A 19,007-nucleotide genomic window follows, 5' to 3' on the forward strand; every position below is an offset into this window, starting at 1 on the left:
TTCTTTTTTTTTAAGTGCTTGTTTCATTGTGGTTTGAATGAATGTTTAAAATTTCTGAATTTTGTTCTTTAGAACATGCTGATTTATCAGAACTGTTAAAAACCTGATTGATCTTTCGTCTTTGTTTGGAGAGGCACCCTTTTGATTTCTGTTGTCTGTTAAAGAGGGAAATTCTTCCTCTAGCCTGCAGATCATTAAGTGAATGGTTTGCAGTGTGCCTTTAAAATTCTTTGAATGCTTTGAGCATGCTTGTCTAGTGAATTTTGAATTGACTCATAGTAATGACTTTGCTTTGATTCTGTGGCTTTTCCTCCTCTCCACAAGAATTTGAATTCTCTGTTGCATTTTGTATACGTGTTCTTCACAGGGGAAGAAATTTTACATTTTTTACAAAGGTGGGTTTTCCTATCCCCTCTGAATGCCTTCTATAATCGATACAACAAAAATCTGTTATTGCAGTGCTTAATTATTTCATAAACTAATTTTTAGCTTAATCAGAAGCAATGAGAAAGAGTGATAATAAAAAATATGAAAACCTTCCTTCATTTGAAGAATAGAAATCAGGTGGTCAGGCTCATGCATGTTTTGTGCTTGACACACTTACTTTCATGACATTGTGTATCATGATTCGGAGATGGAGTTGCTTCAGGTTTTATAGATTTTTGTTTTAACATTTTTGTTGAATTCTTTCTCCAGGCTGATGTTTCCTGTTGGGTTTGCAGAAAGCGTAGAAGGGAAACAAATTCTTAGTTTTAATTTCAGGAGGCCTGAGTTGCTGATGAGAAAAGAGTTGAGGGTGGGCTGAGGAACAGAGTGACACTCCCTCTCCTCCCGGCTGAAACTGATGAACAATGAAATCAATTAAGTGTATCAGTATTTGACCAATAAAATTCAGCGAGCCCAAACTGGCAAGTTATGCCCAATGGAAAGTACTGAATTCACCTGCAGAATTAGGTGTTTTGCCAATTAGAAGCAGCTTAGAGCAATCAGAAAAATTAGTTCATAAGATGAGATATAAAAGAATGTAATATCTTCTATTTCTGAAACTTTTCTTTGTTAAGTTGTGTAGAGCTAAAATTAAGTTTCAAGCGCCAGGAGTTAAGAGAGTGGGTGGTTCTGTGGGATCGTTATTCAGGGATGTGTCTAGATCCTGCTAGAGTGTCTGAAGCTGGCAGGAAAAGACCCAGAGCTAGGATTTGTTATCCTAGGGTGTCCTCCATAATGGTTCCATAATGGTTACTTGTGGGAGCCCAGGATTAGGTTAACAAATTGTAACAGACCCCAGCCCCCTGTCAATATTCAGAAGAAAAATGTGTGCTTAGTAACTGCTTTGCAAGCAGAAGCCTGTGCATCCACACTCCTGTCTCCTTGCCTTAAAAAGCAGAGACAATGCTTTGCTTGCATAGTTGATGCTTTAGATAGCACTCTGCTCATTTCAAAGCAAGGACCCAGGCCCTCAGCTATAAAAGCTGGGCTTGTGTGCTTTTAGATAGTCTATTATCCCCAAAACAAGGACCTGGCTGGTCTGGTGGTCTGCTTTGTAATTCACATATCTAAAGAATGTATCTTATTCCCCTCACCCCATGACTTCCTTAAAGATACACTAAGCCTTTGTACTCATTGTGGATTCTACAATCTCTGTCTCCTCCCGTCTTTCCTCAAGTTCCTACTTACTATCACACAACTGCTAATGACTTTTTTCTTTCATTATACACAGTAAATATAGGAGCATTTGAGAGGCTCGTGGAGTTGGCTTCCTACTCCTTCTCTTTTTCTGGACTTTTCCCACAGAGTCTTGAATAATCATTCCGTGTCAGTACGACTTCTGCCAGCCATAACCCACAGTTCCAGGTGAAAATGATGCCGGCTTTATCTCTCCTACCCAAGGGAGAGAGAGAAGAGAATTGAGATCTGCTCCCTTGTGGTCCCTTCCTTCCCCAGGGCCACTCCAGTTCACCTGCAGCCTTCTCGCCTCTGCTGTCAGGGCCTCTCTCCCAGGACTGACTGCAGCCATTTTTTCCTTTACCAACATTTCCTGTGCCTTTCAGAAGTTGGTCTCTTCTCTGCAGTTCAACTCTGGCAGATGTGATGGTGGTCAGCGTGCTGGTGGGCAGTCACCTGGGGACTCCCAGGAGCCATGCTGATTCTCCTGAGTCTCTCATTCGGGGTTACAGAAATGTCGAGCACCAGAGGAAGCCCATTCACGTGAGGGCAGCGCAGCATTTCATCACTTTCATTTTATTTTTGAAATTTCAGTGGAGAAATTATTTGTAGCAAACTGTTCCAGTTTTTTGGCTGACTGCTTTCCTCACCACCATTTCCTTGTTGGATGTGGTGCTTGTTTTAAGAACCAGGTTTCTTCTCTGGTTATTTCTAGCAGGTGGGCTTGCCGAATCCTTGATCTGCATTTGAAGCAGAATGCTTCTTCTTGATGTCAAACTGATTTTCTTCATTCTGAATATTTCCTATACACTCAGCAACTGTTTCAAGTGAACTGCTCTTGTCCAATTTCGGTTAACTCACATTTGCTGATCTCCTGCTTTCATGCTGAGGGCAGTTTCTTCTTCCTGTAATAAAAGTTAGCAATTTGCTTCTACTATGGGAAGGTACTGGCCCGAGGTGCTTTTGTTCTTAACAGTTTTAATACAATTCACCCATTCAAATTTACACCGGTTTTTACTCTATGCCAAGAATTGTGCATCCCAGTCAATCTTAGAATATTTTCATCCCCCTAACAGGAAACCCCTTACGCATAAGCACTCATTCCCATCTTCCCTATCCTCCCCCATCCCCAGGGAGCCACTCTTCTCTCTCTGTGGATTTGCCTGTTCTGGACATTTCATGTAAATCGAGTCAATTCATGTAAATGGTACCGTCTATTGTGACTGACTTCTTTCACACTGAGTAACGTTTTCAATGTTTGTCCACGTTGTTGCCTGGGTCAGTATTCCATGCTTTGCTATTGCTGAATAATATTCCACTGTATGGCTGGGCCCCTCTGTTTACCCATTCATCAGGTGATAGGCATTTTGGTTGTTTCTTCTATTTGGCTGTGATGAATAATGGCACCGTGAACACTCCTGTAGGAATTTTTATGTGGACAATTGTTTTCAGTTCTCTTATGTGTGTGCCCACAGAGCAGAATTGCTGGGTCATTCAGAAAGCAACTGTTCAACTCTCTGAGGTCCTGCCAGGTTGTTTTCCAAATTAGCCATGCAGCATTACATCCTCACCAGCAAGGGCGGCTATCTCTGATTCCTGTGTGTCCTCATTAGTTCTTGTTATTCTTTTTTTAATTATAACCTAATGTAGTGAGTGTGAAGCGGTTTCTCCTAGTGGTTTTGACATGATTTCCCTTACAGCTAATGATTTTGAACATCGTTTCATTGTGCTTATTGACCATTTGTATATTTTCCTTGAAAAATACCGTTTCGGATCCTTTATTCATTTTTTAATTTAGTTGTCTTTTTTATTGAATTATAGGAGCTCTTTTTTATTTGGAGATACAAATTCCTAATCAGATAAATTATTTGAAAATATTTTCTCCTGAGTGTTGTTTTTTCACTATCTGGATGGCGTCCTTTGAAGCAAAGTTTTAAATTTGATGAACTCAAATTTATCTCTGTTTTCTTTGTTCCTTGTGCTTTTGGGGCAATATTTAAAATCTGAGGCATTTTATTTAAAATTTACATATAAAATAAATTAATTCTTAGGACCGTTCTAGGAGACGGGTGCTATTGTTGTCCCCAGTCTATGGATAGGAGGCTGAGATGCAGAAAATTTCACTGACTTATCAGTGTCAAAGCTACCCAGTGCTGTGGGAGTTCAGAGACTCATGATTGTCCCCAGCATCTGTGCTCTTCACCAACATGCTCCACTACTGCCTGGAATCATTAATGAAAAAGTCTTTCCTTTTTTGGTTTCTTGTTTGTTTTTTTTCTCATTGGGAACCTCATCTCCTCATTTTCCTTGCAGAGATCAGTGTAGGTTTATTTTGGGTCTCATGTAGGCAGAAGCATTGCTATCAGTTAACTTCTTTATTACTCACTCTCCGGTGATGATTGTTGCTATTTGACCTAATCAAGTCATGCTTAAGTCTTTCCTGCTCATGACACTAACAGCAGAGTCATGACTTACAGAATGCTCAAAGAAGAAAATAATTGATTGATTTTATTTTGCTACCCAATGAAACCAATCAAATAAAAACCCCGGTGTTGACACAGACGGTAAGCCCTCCAGAATAGGGTCACTGTCTTCCTTGTGTTTCGTTTGTTTTGTCACAGTGTCTGGATAGTGACTTGCTGTCCAGCAGTTCTGTGAGGATACGGTGCTCGTGAATCATTGTAAGGACAGAATTTTGACAACAGACTGTATTGGTCATTTCACGAGGGAAAAGATAATATAGAAATACTGCTCAGATCTATTTTAAAATTAATTTTGGAATGTTGAGAAGAGTTCAAGAAACCATACAAAGATCTTTTTCACTTATTTTAGATCTATCTTAGGCACAATATGATTACATAGCAGAGTAACTTATCAAGTAGTTTTGACAAGAGGTGTGTATTATTGATTATTTGTTTTAGTTGAAATAGTCTACCTGGGAAAAAGTAATCAGTGCCCATAAATGAACAAATATGTTTGTATTTCTATGCAACATGGGAGCAGACTTCATCTGTTTCTATATAATATATATGACTGTGTGTTTTAATCTGTCTGTCAGTGTATTTATAGTTTTTCAGCAATGTTGTAACTTTAGAATTCTTCTAAGAAAATCACCCCCAATTCTAGCGCAGTTTGTACTGTGTATCCTGTCTTATGCATGGGATTCCACTGTCTCCTCAGTGAGGAATTTCCTCCCCTACTGAGGTAGTAGCAGAATTAAAGGGACTGTGATTTCTAGGCCTTTGTTCTCCATGTGTTTGCATTTGGCTGTCAATCGCGATTTTCCCTTTCTTGAATTTTCATTGTTCAATTAGAATTTTTGAAAATAAGTGTTAATATGTTGTATTTGTCTCCCTAGAAACTTGATGTGTTTGTGCTTTTCAGTTTTCAATTTCTTAAAAATGTAAATGCACTCTTGTTTTTAAGTAGTCCTTTTTCACTAGATATTTGTTTACGTCTTTATAGTTAAAATACTTTTTTTCCAATGAATGAATTGGTGTGCATGTTTTAAAAGATACCTTACTTTTTATTTTCCTTATTATAACAATTATATTCATTCTAGAGAATTTAGAAAATAAGGATAAAAACAGTAATAACTTAAAAATGGCCTCTAATCTCACCTGGAGATACAGTTGTAAAGTTTCAAATTGAGAATTACAAGTCCTCTCATGTTGTTCTTCTTTTTCAAGATCGTTTTGGTTACTGAGACCCTCGAATTCCCATATGAATTGTAACAGCAGCTAATCAGTTTTTGCAGAGGAGCCCGCTGGGATTGTGATCGAGACCACGTAGAATATACGGATCGCTCTGGGGAGCACTGCCATTCCAAAAGCACTGTCTTCTGATCCAGGAATGTACATGGCATGTCTGTCCAGGTATTTAGGTCTTCTTTAGTTTTTTTTCAGCAATGCTTTGAGTTTACAGAATATTATTTTACTTTTTTTCTTTGCCTTTATACTGAGGACAAGTGTGCAAGGTACCGGGATCAGAAGTGTATTTTAGCCCCGCCCCTTGCTGCCAACATGGTCGCTGCGTTCTTGCTTTGCCTTGTGTACAATCTTGCACAAAGTAGGACCTCAGTAACTCTCTCTTGAATGAATGACTATATGATTGTAGGATGATGCTTGAGAGTCCTTGTGATGATTTTTTCCTCCAGCCTTTCTCCAATTCTTAACTATGCCCTTTCTCTTCCTAAACTCCAGCCTGGGTTTCAGCCTGCCTATGGCATTGACTTTCCCTGTCTGTAGACTCTTCCTTTCACTGGTTCATGATAATGTTACATGTGGGCTGTGGAAACTTGCTAGATATCAAGAAAGAGCCAATCCATTGCATGCTAGTATTTTTAGAGTGTGGTATTTTTTATCGATTGAAATTAAATCAGGCTGACCCCTGAGCCCTCCCGTGAGCTGTTTTCACTTTCCTACATCTCATACTGCTCTGGTTGCTACATGTGCCCTTCCCCCAGCCTTGGTTTTTGGGTTGAGTAAGTCATCATCAGTGGAGCCCTCTCTTTAAAAGATGAAGAGAACATTTGCTCCTTCTCCCTGGTTGGGGACTTGGATGAGATGAGATACTAGATAAAGAATGGAGCTCCAGCTCATTCTGACCCCCGCTCTTTCCATTCCGTTCTCCAGAGGAAAAGAGTACAATTCAACAGTATAAAGATTGATTGTGCGCTAATGAGATAGACAAGACAATCGATCATTTATTAAATATCCTTCCAAGCCAGAAACAAATGTATTATACACACAAAAATCACACAAAGCATGATAATATCGTGCTTACAGACGTGGGTCCGAGTTCGAGTCCTGCTCTGGAGTGACCAGTCCTGTGAGATGGAGAACTGGTAGGTTGGCTTAGGCTCTCCAGGACTGGTTTTCTGTCCTGCAGAGACGGGGCTCGCTAGGCGTCCCTCCCCCGTAAAGGTGCTGTGGGGTGTAACTGTCACACGTGCACAACTGCTCGTTCCTCGTAAGTGCAGGATAGCATAGATTTTGCGGTGGTGGCTTTATGACCACCCCGTGTAGACTCTCAGTGCTCCAAAAGGATGCCTTGTGGTTTGGAGATGGGATTCTCATTTCTGTAAATACCCAAGGATTGTGATATTGGGCCCTGCTGATTTGAATCTATTCTTTAGAAAGTACATATTGTAGATATATTTTTCAAGCATGCATGCTATTTTTCTTTTATTATTTATAGTTCTACCCTCTCATCTCTTGGTGTGACTTTTCATGGAATCCAGGAAACAGTCCTAAGCTACCTGCCTCTTCACTCTTCTCTGTGGTGGTTTTCTTCCCTGACTAGAAGAGGGTTTTGCACAGGAAATTTTATTTGCTCCCCTTTTCTTGGAGTCTCTCTTTCGGTCTGCCCACCTCTCACCTGTCCATCTGTCCATTTATCTACCCACTCATTCTTCTGACTTGTTCCAAAAAGCATTTCAGGCAGCTTACAGAAGAACAGATACCAAATAAACAGGTTAGAAAATGGGGCCAAGTTCAAACTGTGAGGCTAGGAGGCGAGCCTGTGTGAGGGTTGCAGCCGTGAGACACACGTGTCTGCCCTGTGACTTATAAGATTGACAGCAAGAGTGTACCTGATGCTCCCAGCAGACACAGGGTAACAGGGTTTGTGGGAGACGCTCACTGGTTGTGAAATAAATAAATGGCTCAGGAGAAGCCCAACCTTTCCAGCTACAAAGGCTTAGGAGAATATTTTGAGTGTCTTCCAAGATCAGAGTATTGCACCTTTTCTTTTTTCAGAGTTCTATGTATAGTTGGTTACATTCTATACCTGGAAATTTCTCCAAAACTCCTTACCAAGTGAGTGCCATTGCTCGGGAATGGGGTGGTTCTGCTCATTGACGGGGGTTGGCCAGAAACCGAAAATGACAGCTTCAAAGGAGCCTGGGATTTGTCAGTTATGTTTTGTCAGTGCTGTAGATTTCAGGAAATGCTTTCACACTTTCTCTCCATCTGAGGCGGCAGCGTGCTCTCTTAGCAGCATCAGGAGCTCAGAGCCACGGGAAGTTGGGGGCTGACTGCACTGCCGTCAAGACAGCCAAGCCAGTCACTGCAGGCGTGGTCCTTTCACGTAGTGCATTTCATGTTCTTTAGTAGAAGGTTTCAACAGGGAGTTAATTAACTGAGTTAATTAACATTTAATAAATATGAAGCTTAGATGAATAGACGGTTATAGGCAGAATATGAGCTGTGAAGAGTTTAAAAACGGTTTCATTACAGAAATTTCAGTAGGGAAGATACACAGTTTATCTTATTTATGCCTCTCTTTTAAAGTAACAAAGAAACAAGGCAGAAAAGGCAGAGGATAATTTCTATTATTCCTCTCGGCTTGCAGGTGCCCTGACATCCAGTGGCATCCATCCAGATACCAACACTGACACTGGCCATGCTCAGAACTGCCTCAGCCCTGAAGACACAAGTGACAAATAGAAGGGGGCCACGCCCTGTTACAGCAGGTGCTCTCACTTTGTGGGTCCTTATGTAACTGCGCGGTGTTAATCAGGATCGCCCGTTCTACATTGTGTGGCGCTGCTACGGTGTCTCCTAGTTATTTGTTTCTGTAAGTACTCATGTATTATTCTCCAATGTGTGGTACTACACATCTAAAAATGCTTTTTTCAGATGAAAAATAATGTATATTTAATATAATAAGTCTGAAAAAAGGGACAAAAAAGGCTATCCAGGTCCCACTACTCAGAAATAATAATTAACACTTTAACATCTACTTTCTGTTATTTTCATCAGTATGTATCAGCTCTGTCATAAAAACCAGTGAGCACCCTGTGCATGTTTACTGTGTGGAGACCTCCATTTTCCATTCGGCTTATTACATGTTTTTCTACAATATTCTATCTCCCCTGGCATGATTTTTAATGACCAGTATAGCATTATGTCTTGTGGAGGCATCGTCCATTTTGCTTCAGACTTAAATAAACTTTTAAATTCCAAGTATATTTAACTGAAATACTGAAAAGAGATCTGTGGTGGTACCGAAAGAGCCCTACCTCCCTTACCTTTATTTCCTGTGTGTAAAAGCTGTTGCCAATGTGGTGTATATATTTCATGACCTTTATGTCTATGACATATATATATACCCATACATACATACATACATACATACATTCATATGAGAAATCTATGTATATGTGTGTATATATGCTTTTTTGAAAAATAAGGCCATACTATATGTTTTCTGCAGCTCACTTTATTCACTCAGGGGTATATCATAGACGTCCTCCCACTCCAGACTCACCCGGTCCTTTCAGATAGAGTGGAGGGGTCTCCTGATGTGCAGGTGTGGTCTCTTGTGCAAGGACAACTTTGGTGGGAGAGTGCTGTGGACAAGGCCCTGGACCACACCGAAATGCTGGCCCCCTCAGAGCCCACAGCTCGCCGTGATTTACCGCATCATTGTCTTGATGGTGGACACTTAAGTTTTCTCCATTTTCCACTGTCAGAAAGGATGTTTGACTGGCATATTTCTTTAACAGACATTCCTGTGATCTTGTATGAGCATGCCTTTAGTTAAGTCTTCTGGAAATTTAGTCCCTGGATGTGACATTTACGTTCATCACAGGCTACTTTCAAGTGACTAGAAATTCCTTCTCCAGTGTGTAATGAAAAATGTAGAATTAATTATGTAACCAATTCTCTATCGCTGGATATGATTTCACTTCAGCTTTTCTTCCCACCAGTGTAAACAGTACATCTATTTGAACTGATTTTTTTCCTAAACGAAACGATTCCTAGAAGTGGGGTTGAATCAGTGTGTACACACGTTTTTCAGAGTTTACATATCCATTGACATGTCATCCTCCAAAAAGGTCGCTCACAGTTTTTTCTCCCACAGATGGACACTAGCTAGAATATCTTTTAAAAATATTTACCAAGATGAGCAAAAGTGCTTTTTCATTGTTTTAGTTTGTTTTTGATGACCAGTGAGGTATTGAGCATTGTTCACTGGTTAGCCATCTGACTTTTGAAAAGTGAATGACCCATTTTGTCCTTTGCACAAATTTAAGACAGGAAGCTTCTTTTTGCTTTGTGACAGCTCTTTGTATGTTATGAACATTAATCCCTTGTCTTCATCAACATCTATCACAGAGTTTTTCCTTGTCATTTCTTTCATTTCATTTTGTTCAGTAGGTTTATTTTTGTTGTGGCTCAAAATATTCTTAAGATAGTAAATGTCTTCATTTTGGGTTTTATCTTTGGTATTATTCTTAGAAATACTTTCTTATAATGGTATAAATCTCTTATGTAGGTTTACTTAATGTCTAAGATGGAGATGATAATAGTACTTGTTATAGTGAGGGGAAGTTGAATTAATGTGAGCGAAGAGTTGTATTTGCTGTTATTAGTATTTTAATATTTACATCACTATCTGTAATTTTTTTGTGGTCATTATGACAGGAATAGAATTTGTTCTTTCCAGGTGATTCTCTGATTGTCCCAGGACAATTATTGAATTCATACTTTGCTCTTTGATTTGAAATCCCACATGTACAAAATACTTATATACACTAGAGTCTCTTTTTGAGCTCATGCTTTATTTCTGTCAATCTTACTTCCTTATCCAGCACTATATCTTACATATTGTAAAAAATTATTACTTGACAGTGCGATTTTTTTTTTGTTCTTTTCTTCCATCCCAAATTTTCTTGGCTATTATTATGACTTTATTATTCCTGAAGAATTCTAAAATATTTTGTTCAAGTTAAAAAAAATCAGATAAGTGTATTCATGGTATTTTTATTACGTTTTGAATTATTTTTAGGAGAACTTCCATATTTACAAAACTGTTTTCCTCCATGCAATATGTTGATGTCTCTATATTCACACCTCTTATTTACCCCTCAGTACAGTCCTGTAGTTTTCTCCATGTATAACATGGGCATTAATTTTGAGTTTATTCCAGATTATTGTTGATGTTTTTGTTAATTTTGTAAGTGAGAATTTTTTGCTATTATATTTTTTAACTGTTTAAACTGACACCTAGGAAGGCAGATTCGGTTTGTAAATACTCACTTTGTAACTTGTTATTTAAAATTGTAAGTATTAAGTAATTGTTCCAGGATCCTTTCTTTTGTGTTTTTAAAAATTTGTTTCCAATATTATCAAAATGGTCATAGCTAAGAAGTATAGGTGTGGAGACAGATGGAGAGAGGTAGTGTGGCTCATGTACAAACTGTGAGCACTTTCATGGCTGCTTTTAGGCTGGAGAAGCCCCAGAAGAGCCCAGGATAGACCAGGGTTGGCTTTGTATGCACTTGAAAGCCAGCTTTCCTACCTTTATGGTGAAGCCTGGTGGGCGTGGCAGGTAGATGATCAAGGTCTGATCAAGGTCATTGGCTGCACAGAGTGCTGTGTCTTTGAGAACTGGAGTCCATCGCCATGGGAAATGCTTGGTGCCAGGAACACTGCAGGGGAGCTGGGGAGTCTGTGTGTTAAGGATTTTCCAGCCCTGGGAGTGGGAAGATCAGACTCTGCATTCAGATCTGAGTTTGAATTCATCCTCTCTTGTTTACTGGTCCTCTGACTTTTGTCAAGTTATCTACCCTCTTTGAACTCATATTTTCTTGTCTCTCAAAATAGGAGAATTACAGCCTGCTGCTAGAGTGTTTGATCAGGATAAATGATTTGTTTCTATAAGATGCCATGTACAGTCACAAGCTCAGTGAGAAATGGGCTGTCACCTCTTCATCTGCAACTCAGTGCTCGACAGGACATCGGGGCAAAGCCAGTCCATAATTTGTTTGTGATGCAAGTAGGAACAAAATTAATGTCTTGCCTTTCTCTTGCAGTATTCTTACTCCTTTGCTTCATTTACTTCTTCCTCCTTTCCTTTCCCCTTTCCCCTCCTCCACCAAAAGATCCTGAGACTCTCTCAGAACACTAGATTCAAATTACTTTAAAGGGTGTCTCATCCTCATGAAATGACAGTAACTTAAAAAAAATCTGTACAGATCCCAGACGTCATTGTATTTGATTTACACACACACATGCACACCCACCCACACACACAATCAGCCTACCTCCCACTTGCTGAGGGAGGACCAATTTTTCTGAGTTTTCATTCACTGAGCGTGAGAGCAAAGTCTCTTATGCAAACTTTCACCTTGCTTAGTGTATGGTGTTTTTAATTGGATTTCTGCTTTGTGGCCATAGAACTATTCTCCTTATAGAAGAGAGGATGTGGAGACATAGACATTCTGCTGAGATATGGGTGTCATCATATTTGAGTTGGAAAGGACTTAGGACAGCATAGAGTCGTAACTTTTTATGGGTGAGAATTCATGATAGTGTAACTTGGACAAGAACCTAGGTCTTCTGTTTTCATGTCCAAGTGGATGAAGAGGCAACAGGGCGGGAGATGGCAGGGATCCTTCTTGCTTGAGTTCCAGGGTCTTGCTAGATTTCATTGCTCAGCTGCCTTTAGTTTAGGTCCATGTGGCCTCTCATGGGAAGGTCACTCTGCCCTGATAGACTGAGTTTCTAATCAGCAAAAAGCCCTGGACCCACTCATATTTCCCAGAGTTTTTCTGCTGTCCTGCTGACAGTTTATATAAATGATACCTAAGAAACGACTGGATATAAAATCCTTATTGTTATCATTTGCCCTCTAGTTCCATAGTAATGGGGTGCTGTCTCAGGCTGTCTAAGGCTAGATCTGAACAAAGATAGGGTGATAGGCTGTGCTGCTGGACCTCCACAGTCGAAGGGGATTTCCACCTTAGTTTTTAGAATCAGACAAATGAGTTCAAATTTTGCCTTTACCAGTTATTAGCTTTGTGAACTTGGGGAAGAAACTGTACTTGTTTGTGTTCAATTTTCTTTATCTGTAAATAAGTTCAGTATTTACTTTAGGGTTTTTGTTTTAGAATTGAATGCGCTAATTCCCTCATTTATACCTAAAATACTGATCACGTGGTTCTATGCTGGTGCCTTGGTAGAAGATTACTAAGGGACTCAGCAGTGAGAATGGGGGTGGGGGGCCCCTGGATCATAGAGCTTATATTCCAGGATATGCTTGTAAAAGACTGGATTGCAGTGGATTTTTAGTAAATGTCCATTCGTTTCCTTATCCACATTGATTGTGTATATATCTTTGTACAATATATGAACAATTTTTTATTGCAATTTAAATCTCTTTGTAGTATTTAAATTATGTAGCTGTAACAAAATACGTGAAATAAAATGATTTGTCCTTTATTTTCTTTTCAATATGCAAAACAAAATAAAATAGAAAAGAAAAAAGGTTTTGAAGGAGTAGAAATGATTTTATTTCTGTGGAATCAATTCCCTATTTTAGGTTTTTTAGTTGTGTTGTTAAACAGCATATAAAATTGATAGGTTGTGACTTCAGTGTTGATAGCTAGGTGAGTGTAGTTTCTTTTTGTGGTTGTCTTTGATGAATTATTTGCACTAGATCATAAATGATGTGCACGTTACATATTGGAAACGAGGAAAGAGTAGAGACATACTACCTCCAATGCAGTCATCTTGTTACCAAGTCAAAACTCGTACTGCTTGCTGCAAGGCAGGCCAATAAATCGGGAGATTGAGGTGTTGGAGCAAGGAATAGTGACTTTATTTGAAAAGATGGCAGACCCAGAAGATGGCAGAATGACATGCTGGAGAACCGTCTCCCCCAAGTCAGAAATCAGTCCGCTTTTATACTAAAAAGGGGCGGGGATGTGGTTGGTTGTTGCAAACTTCTTGTGGTACGAATTGTTTCTCCTTGGAATTCTTTGTTCTTGCAGCTGTCCACGTGGGTCAAATCATGGTGCCCCTCTAAAACCTCCAAAAAAAACACAAAGTTTATTCTTTATTTTGCAACTTGCCATCTCTACATAAGTGCAGAAGAGTTAACATCGTGAAAGATCAGAGCCCGGAGAATAGGCTCTCCTGGATATTTCAGGCTAAAGGCAACTTTCTTTTACAAAAGGTACAGAGCTAGCAAGTCTGAGGTTTAAAGCCAAAGGAACAGATTTAACATGCAGTCAAATTTATTCTTTTCTATTACAATTTCTTTTTCTACCTCATAAATAATTTTAGTAAGAAACATGAGCAATTTTTTTACTTTTGCTTCTTAGTAACGGATAAGTGGACCAAATACATTTATGAGAGCAGGGATGCTGTGCAGGCATTGGGGTCACAGCAAACTCTTGTTGGGGGTGGTCGACTCTGCAAAATGTCTGATGCCCCATGGGTGTTGGTGAGGGACCCCATAACCAGGGGCTCTCTTCAGGAACCAGCATATGGGCATTGAATTCTGGAGACCTCTTTTTCAGCTGCAGGAAGTTTTTTCAGATACTGTGACTGAAAAACCACTTCAGCTGGTGATAATTAGGGAATAAAGGAAGAGGAAAAGGGCTTGGATTAGATTAGAAGAGAAGGACAGAATATCAGGGAAACTGGGGGCTTGGCAGTGGGTCTTTGGGAGAGAGGGGTGCAGAGGTGGGGAGGGGCAAGGCTCTGGAACCAGCTCCTGCACCTGTCCCAGGGCCCAAGTCACACAGCTTTTAATTGGCCCAGGACTCTCTCCTGTCTGGATGTCACCCTGGGCAGAACCTTAAGAATCGAAGGTAAGGGGTGGGCAGCACTCAGCTAGGGGATCACTGAGGACTTCGTTCAAGTCCACGGTGCCTTTTCTGGTCATGTGTCTTCACTTGCCCTTTATCTTAGGATCTGAGGAGCAGGAGCAAGGAACGCAGGGAGAGATCCAGGAAGACATCTGACTGTGTTAAGAGACGACAGTCACAGCCACACGGGGAGCGAGGACACTTGCAGCAAAGTAAAACGACTTCACAACTATTGCATCAGAGCTGCCGGTGTGAGAGAGCCTAAGCTTGTCTCAGAGTGCAGGGGACAAGCGGAAAGGAATGGTAAATTTCCACTGACAGTTGAAATTTTGTTAAATAGCCTGCTACTGTTGCTTGTATCACTTGAATGAATACAGGCATATTTCTATGGGCAATTATACGTTCACTCAAACCCACCAGCCACTCTTGCCCCCATCGGGGATGGGCTTTCTCAAGCACAGTGCCCCTCCTGCTTGGGTGGGCCACGCTGCGGGTCCTCGCCTGGGGCCGGGCTGCTGCAAGGCACTGAGTCCCCGAGGCACGGCCTGCGAGACACGACAGGAACACCTCTGCTCTTGACTGAGGGCCTCCGTTTCCCTCTGCAGTGTAAGTATGCTGGTGACTGAGTTAGAAGCTTGCTTCGAAGCTGTCTGTGTCCTTGCCATCCAGAAGCGGAGACTGGGAGCTTCCAAATTTCTCCAGAATGCGGTTTACATTCACCTTCGACAGGTGAGTTTATGTCCTTTTACAAGTGGAGGAATTACTGCAGTTTTCCTGGAACTTACTCGCCACTAGTCCATCTGATTTTTCTGTGCTAGGATTCAATATGGCATGCTAAAAATTCTGGAGTCAGATCTTGAAACCCTGATGAAGAGGATTATTTTATTTCTTTATATGATAGTATTTTACTTTCAAAATTCAGAGTTTTCGGTTCTTTCAAAAATTTTTTGGGGGGTTGGAGAAACAACTTTGCTCTTACCATCTTTGTGACCTGTTGCTATATGCCTCTCACCTGTGTTCTGTCACTTGTGAGGCGGTTCCATTTGTGACCCTGTTAAGGTTGTTCATGGTATAAAACATAAAGTCTGTAAAAGTACATTCCCTTTTACTCTGAAGACATTCCACAAATACTACTTAAATCTGGGTGTGGTTTTAAGAAGACAGAATCATTAGAACATGTACTTGCAGGTTGCTAGTGCAAAATCCCCAAATCAATAGTCTAGCTGAACATCTAAAATCTTTCTAATCTACCTTGGATTTGTATGGATAATTGAAGCAGTTTGCTAAGAACTCAAGACCAGGGTTAGAATACAGGCTGGTGTAGCTCAGCAGGTCCTCCCGAGCTGATGCTCTGCCAGAGGGCGGGTCCTAGGGGAGAGGGAGTGTCCTCCCCTCCCTGAGCTGACATTTTGATGGGAAAGACCTTCATCAGGTGAAGAACTTGGAGTTTCTTCTAAGAACAGTGGTTTGAAAGGAGTCCAAAAAGCATGGGAGTGACACAATCCCATTTGTCTCAAGTAGGGGAGAGTGGCTTTGGGGCCACTTTGGAGACTCGTGAGTCCAGGTGGGCAGTGTTGGTGGCTTCCACTTGAGTGGTGGGATGGTCAGTGGGTAAAAGCGAACAGATTGAAGGCATGTTTAGATGGTAAAAAGGAAAGGATGAATGCTGTCTGTGAAGGAAGGATGGAGTAAGGAACAGGTTTCTGGGTGGATTAATGAAGTAAATGATGGTCCCGCTGTGCTCTAAGGAGGGAAAGCTGCAGAGGGAGTTCTGGGGGAAAACTGATGAGTTCAGCTGTGGGTAAAGTGAAAGGCTGTTAGATGTGTGGTTTGGGAGATCAGTTGAAGGCAGTAGTGAGTAGGGGGAGGGGAGAGGGACTTTCAAATCAGTTTGTCTTGTGAACATACAAATAAGTGTGAGCAATGACACACTTAACACCTCTAAATTCTGGACTTAAAGCCCACTAACATTTTGGTATATTGACTGCAGAGGTTCTTAATTTTGTTTAATAGAAATAAAATAAATAGAAACAAAATAGTGGAGTTAATGAAAATCTTAGAGTTGATGTGTGTCCTTGTATGTATTTTGATACCCCATCTTTTTATAACCATAATCTACAAAAAGTTAGCTTGCTTAGCATAAGAGTTAAACAGAGGGACGTGACACACAGTGTTGGGGCTTGAAGCTGATTTTCTCGGGCAAATTATGTCACCTCTCTGTGCCTTAGTTGCATCTTCTGTGACTGCCCCCGGACCCCTCATCACAGCTGATTTCCTAGACTAGATGTTGGGAGGGAGGCTGCTGAAGTTAATAAGAAGTGGCAACTTCTAGGGATATTGAAGAGAGAGACAAAAACAGATTAAAGCCGAGAAACTGAGTACAAATACCCTCAAAAGAGAAAGAATCCTGCAGTGTTTTGAGCCAATTAGCGTAAGGGTAACAAAATCAGGTTGACCCAAAGCTCTTGAGCATGTGATTATTGTGGGTGGGAGGGTGTCATCAGAAAAGGGTTGAGAAAAGGCCTTTTAGTTTCCCTTGACGTTTCCAGTAAAGATGGGGAGCAGGAGAGAAAACCCCCTGCTTCACAGTGGAAGCTGCTGTTTTGTGCAAAACTGACCAAAGTTTGGAGACCAGTCATCAGCGGTGCTGGCAAATGAAGAGACTTCGGGATTGGGTGGTGCACTTGCTGCGACTTCCAGGTGACCTGCTGGCTGGGGGCTGTGAGGCGGGCAGTAGGTTTGCAGGGTGACCCTGGCATAATCCCTGGCTCTGAGGCTGCTGGTCTGACTAGCACACCTGGTCACCCGCAGTCCTAATGGGGCAGCTCGGGATGTGGCCTGGGACACCTGCTGTGGTGAGGGCGAGAAGAGGGCTTCCCTGAGGGGGTGTCATGCGGAGAGTGGGAACGTGTTCCTGCAGGGTAGGAAGAGCCTCTGAGCAGTGGGCCGGATGCATAGGCAAGACCAGCCTGAGCACGGAGGCTTCTGGGAGCCAGAAGTCATACAGTGGCCCGAACCGCCTTGTTCCTGCGAGACTGCAGGGAAAAGATGCTGAAAACGTAGGCTAGGGTCGGATCCTGTGGTGTTTTATGAATGACAGTAAAGGACTGTTCAGGCAGGCACGAGAGAACCCTGTGGGCGTCCCAGCTGGGGCGTCACGCCGGAGGGAGGAGCAGAGTTATAGACTTTGCCACTTATTAGCTGTGTGACTTTGAGCAAGATCACCCCACCTCTCTCTATATATATCTTCATCTGTAAAGTGACAGAGTGACAAGCTCGTGTCATCAGAAGGCTTAGTTTAGCTCTGATCCTCTTTGTCCAGTCCTGTCAGTGCTGCCCTGTGAGGTTCTGCACGGCTGCTCTTACCCTGAGATGGGAGGGCATAGAGGGACATTGTAGCGCCCGAGGGCAGGAAGGGGTTGCTTTAAAAGCAGACATGTTGCCGCCTGCAGCTGCAGACATGCAGGCAGTTTGTTTGAAGGTCCTGAAGGGGAATTTGGAGGCCTTAGGTAGTGGAGAGTACTTTGGACGCCTTAGCTTCGTCTTAAGTCTTGTTTTCCCTTGCGGACCGGATTTGCCTTTGCAGATTGATGCTGAAGATTTGGGCTTCTGGCAAAGCTGTTTTCAGAGATGGGTATATACGTAAAATATCGTATAAAATAAAATGATTTATTTAACGTGTGGGACTTCGCAGCTGTTGGGAACACCTCTGTTGGCCTGGTCGTCACGGAGGACACCAAGGGTCAGCAGAGCGTGCGGGAGGGCAGGTAGCCTGCAGTGCTGCTGCGGGGTGTTCTCCCGAGTAGTGCACTCTGCTGAGTTGACTCTTCTCTGAGTTTGGTTGCCAGATGAGCAGACAGCAAATTAATGAGTTCTGGTGGGATTGTATAATGACAGGAAGAAAGAGGAAACCGTAGTTTTTCCAGACTAAAACACGCTTTTGTTTCCTGATCCAGTGTGTTCCATTACAGAATTGATGAGTTGTGTCTATTCTGGGACTTCATTGAAATAAACGTTCAGCCTAAATGTTAAGAGTTATGTTTTATTTGGCTGGAGGACTCGAGCCGGGATGGCAACCTCTCAGGTCACTCTGAGGGACTGCTCCCAAGAGGTAGGGGAGGAGCTAGGAGATATAGAAGTTTTACAAGAAAGACCAGGTAGTTGGAACAATAAAATATTGCTTGTTATCTAAAGAAAACCAGATATCTCAAGATCAAGTATTTAGTGCTTTTCTATGTGTGGGAGGAAGCAAACATTTGTGTCATTGAATTCATCCCTTTGGCAAGTACCTAGCTATCTAGGGCCAGTATCCTGTCCTTTCTTACTCTGAGTCCACTCAGAGGGCACCACTGTGAGTGGCTGAGAGGCTGGGCTGCAGGCATGCACTCGCTGGGGGGTGGCAGCAGCCACTGATGACTTGGTTTCAGCATTCTTTGTTTACTGACATGGTTGCAGTAATTTCATTCACAGTGCTCCCCCTTGGTCCTAAATTCTGCCAATATTTTGAGAGACAATTCATGACCACTTTTGTCCCATGGTGCTAGGATGGCTCAATCCTAGTTCAGGTGAAGAATCTTCTGAGTTGCCATTCAAGGTGTTAGTTTTATTTATCAGGCCCTGTTGATACTAAAAATTCTCTGGATCACCTGTCTTACTAGTTTGTTATGATCCAGGAAGTGTTTACCCTTCATTGCTCATTCCCATACCTAGAATCACACTATTACAATTACTTTATTCAGGG

The 19,007-nt window shown here is 41.6% G+C and overlaps 1 long non-coding RNA gene and 1 pseudogene across 1 annotated transcript; both read left to right on the forward strand.

The window, feature by feature from the left end:
- Nucleotides 1-19,007, forward strand: part of LOC141574814 (trafficking protein particle complex subunit 9-like) — a 58,507-nt pseudogene that overhangs the window by 17,049 nt on the left and 22,451 nt on the right.
- LOC141574848 (uncharacterized) lies at nucleotides 8,026-14,563 on the forward strand. The gene is made up of 3 exons (XR_012501987.1): nucleotides 8,026-8,241; nucleotides 13,445-13,629; nucleotides 14,370-14,563. It is a non-coding gene; the product is annotated as an uncharacterized LOC141574848 (long non-coding RNA).

Source organism: Camelus bactrianus, chromosome 23 (genome assembly GCF_048773025.1).
Source record: "Camelus bactrianus isolate YW-2024 breed Bactrian camel chromosome 23, ASM4877302v1, whole genome shotgun sequence".
NCBI lineage: Eukaryota > Metazoa > Chordata > Mammalia > Artiodactyla > Camelidae > Camelus > Camelus bactrianus.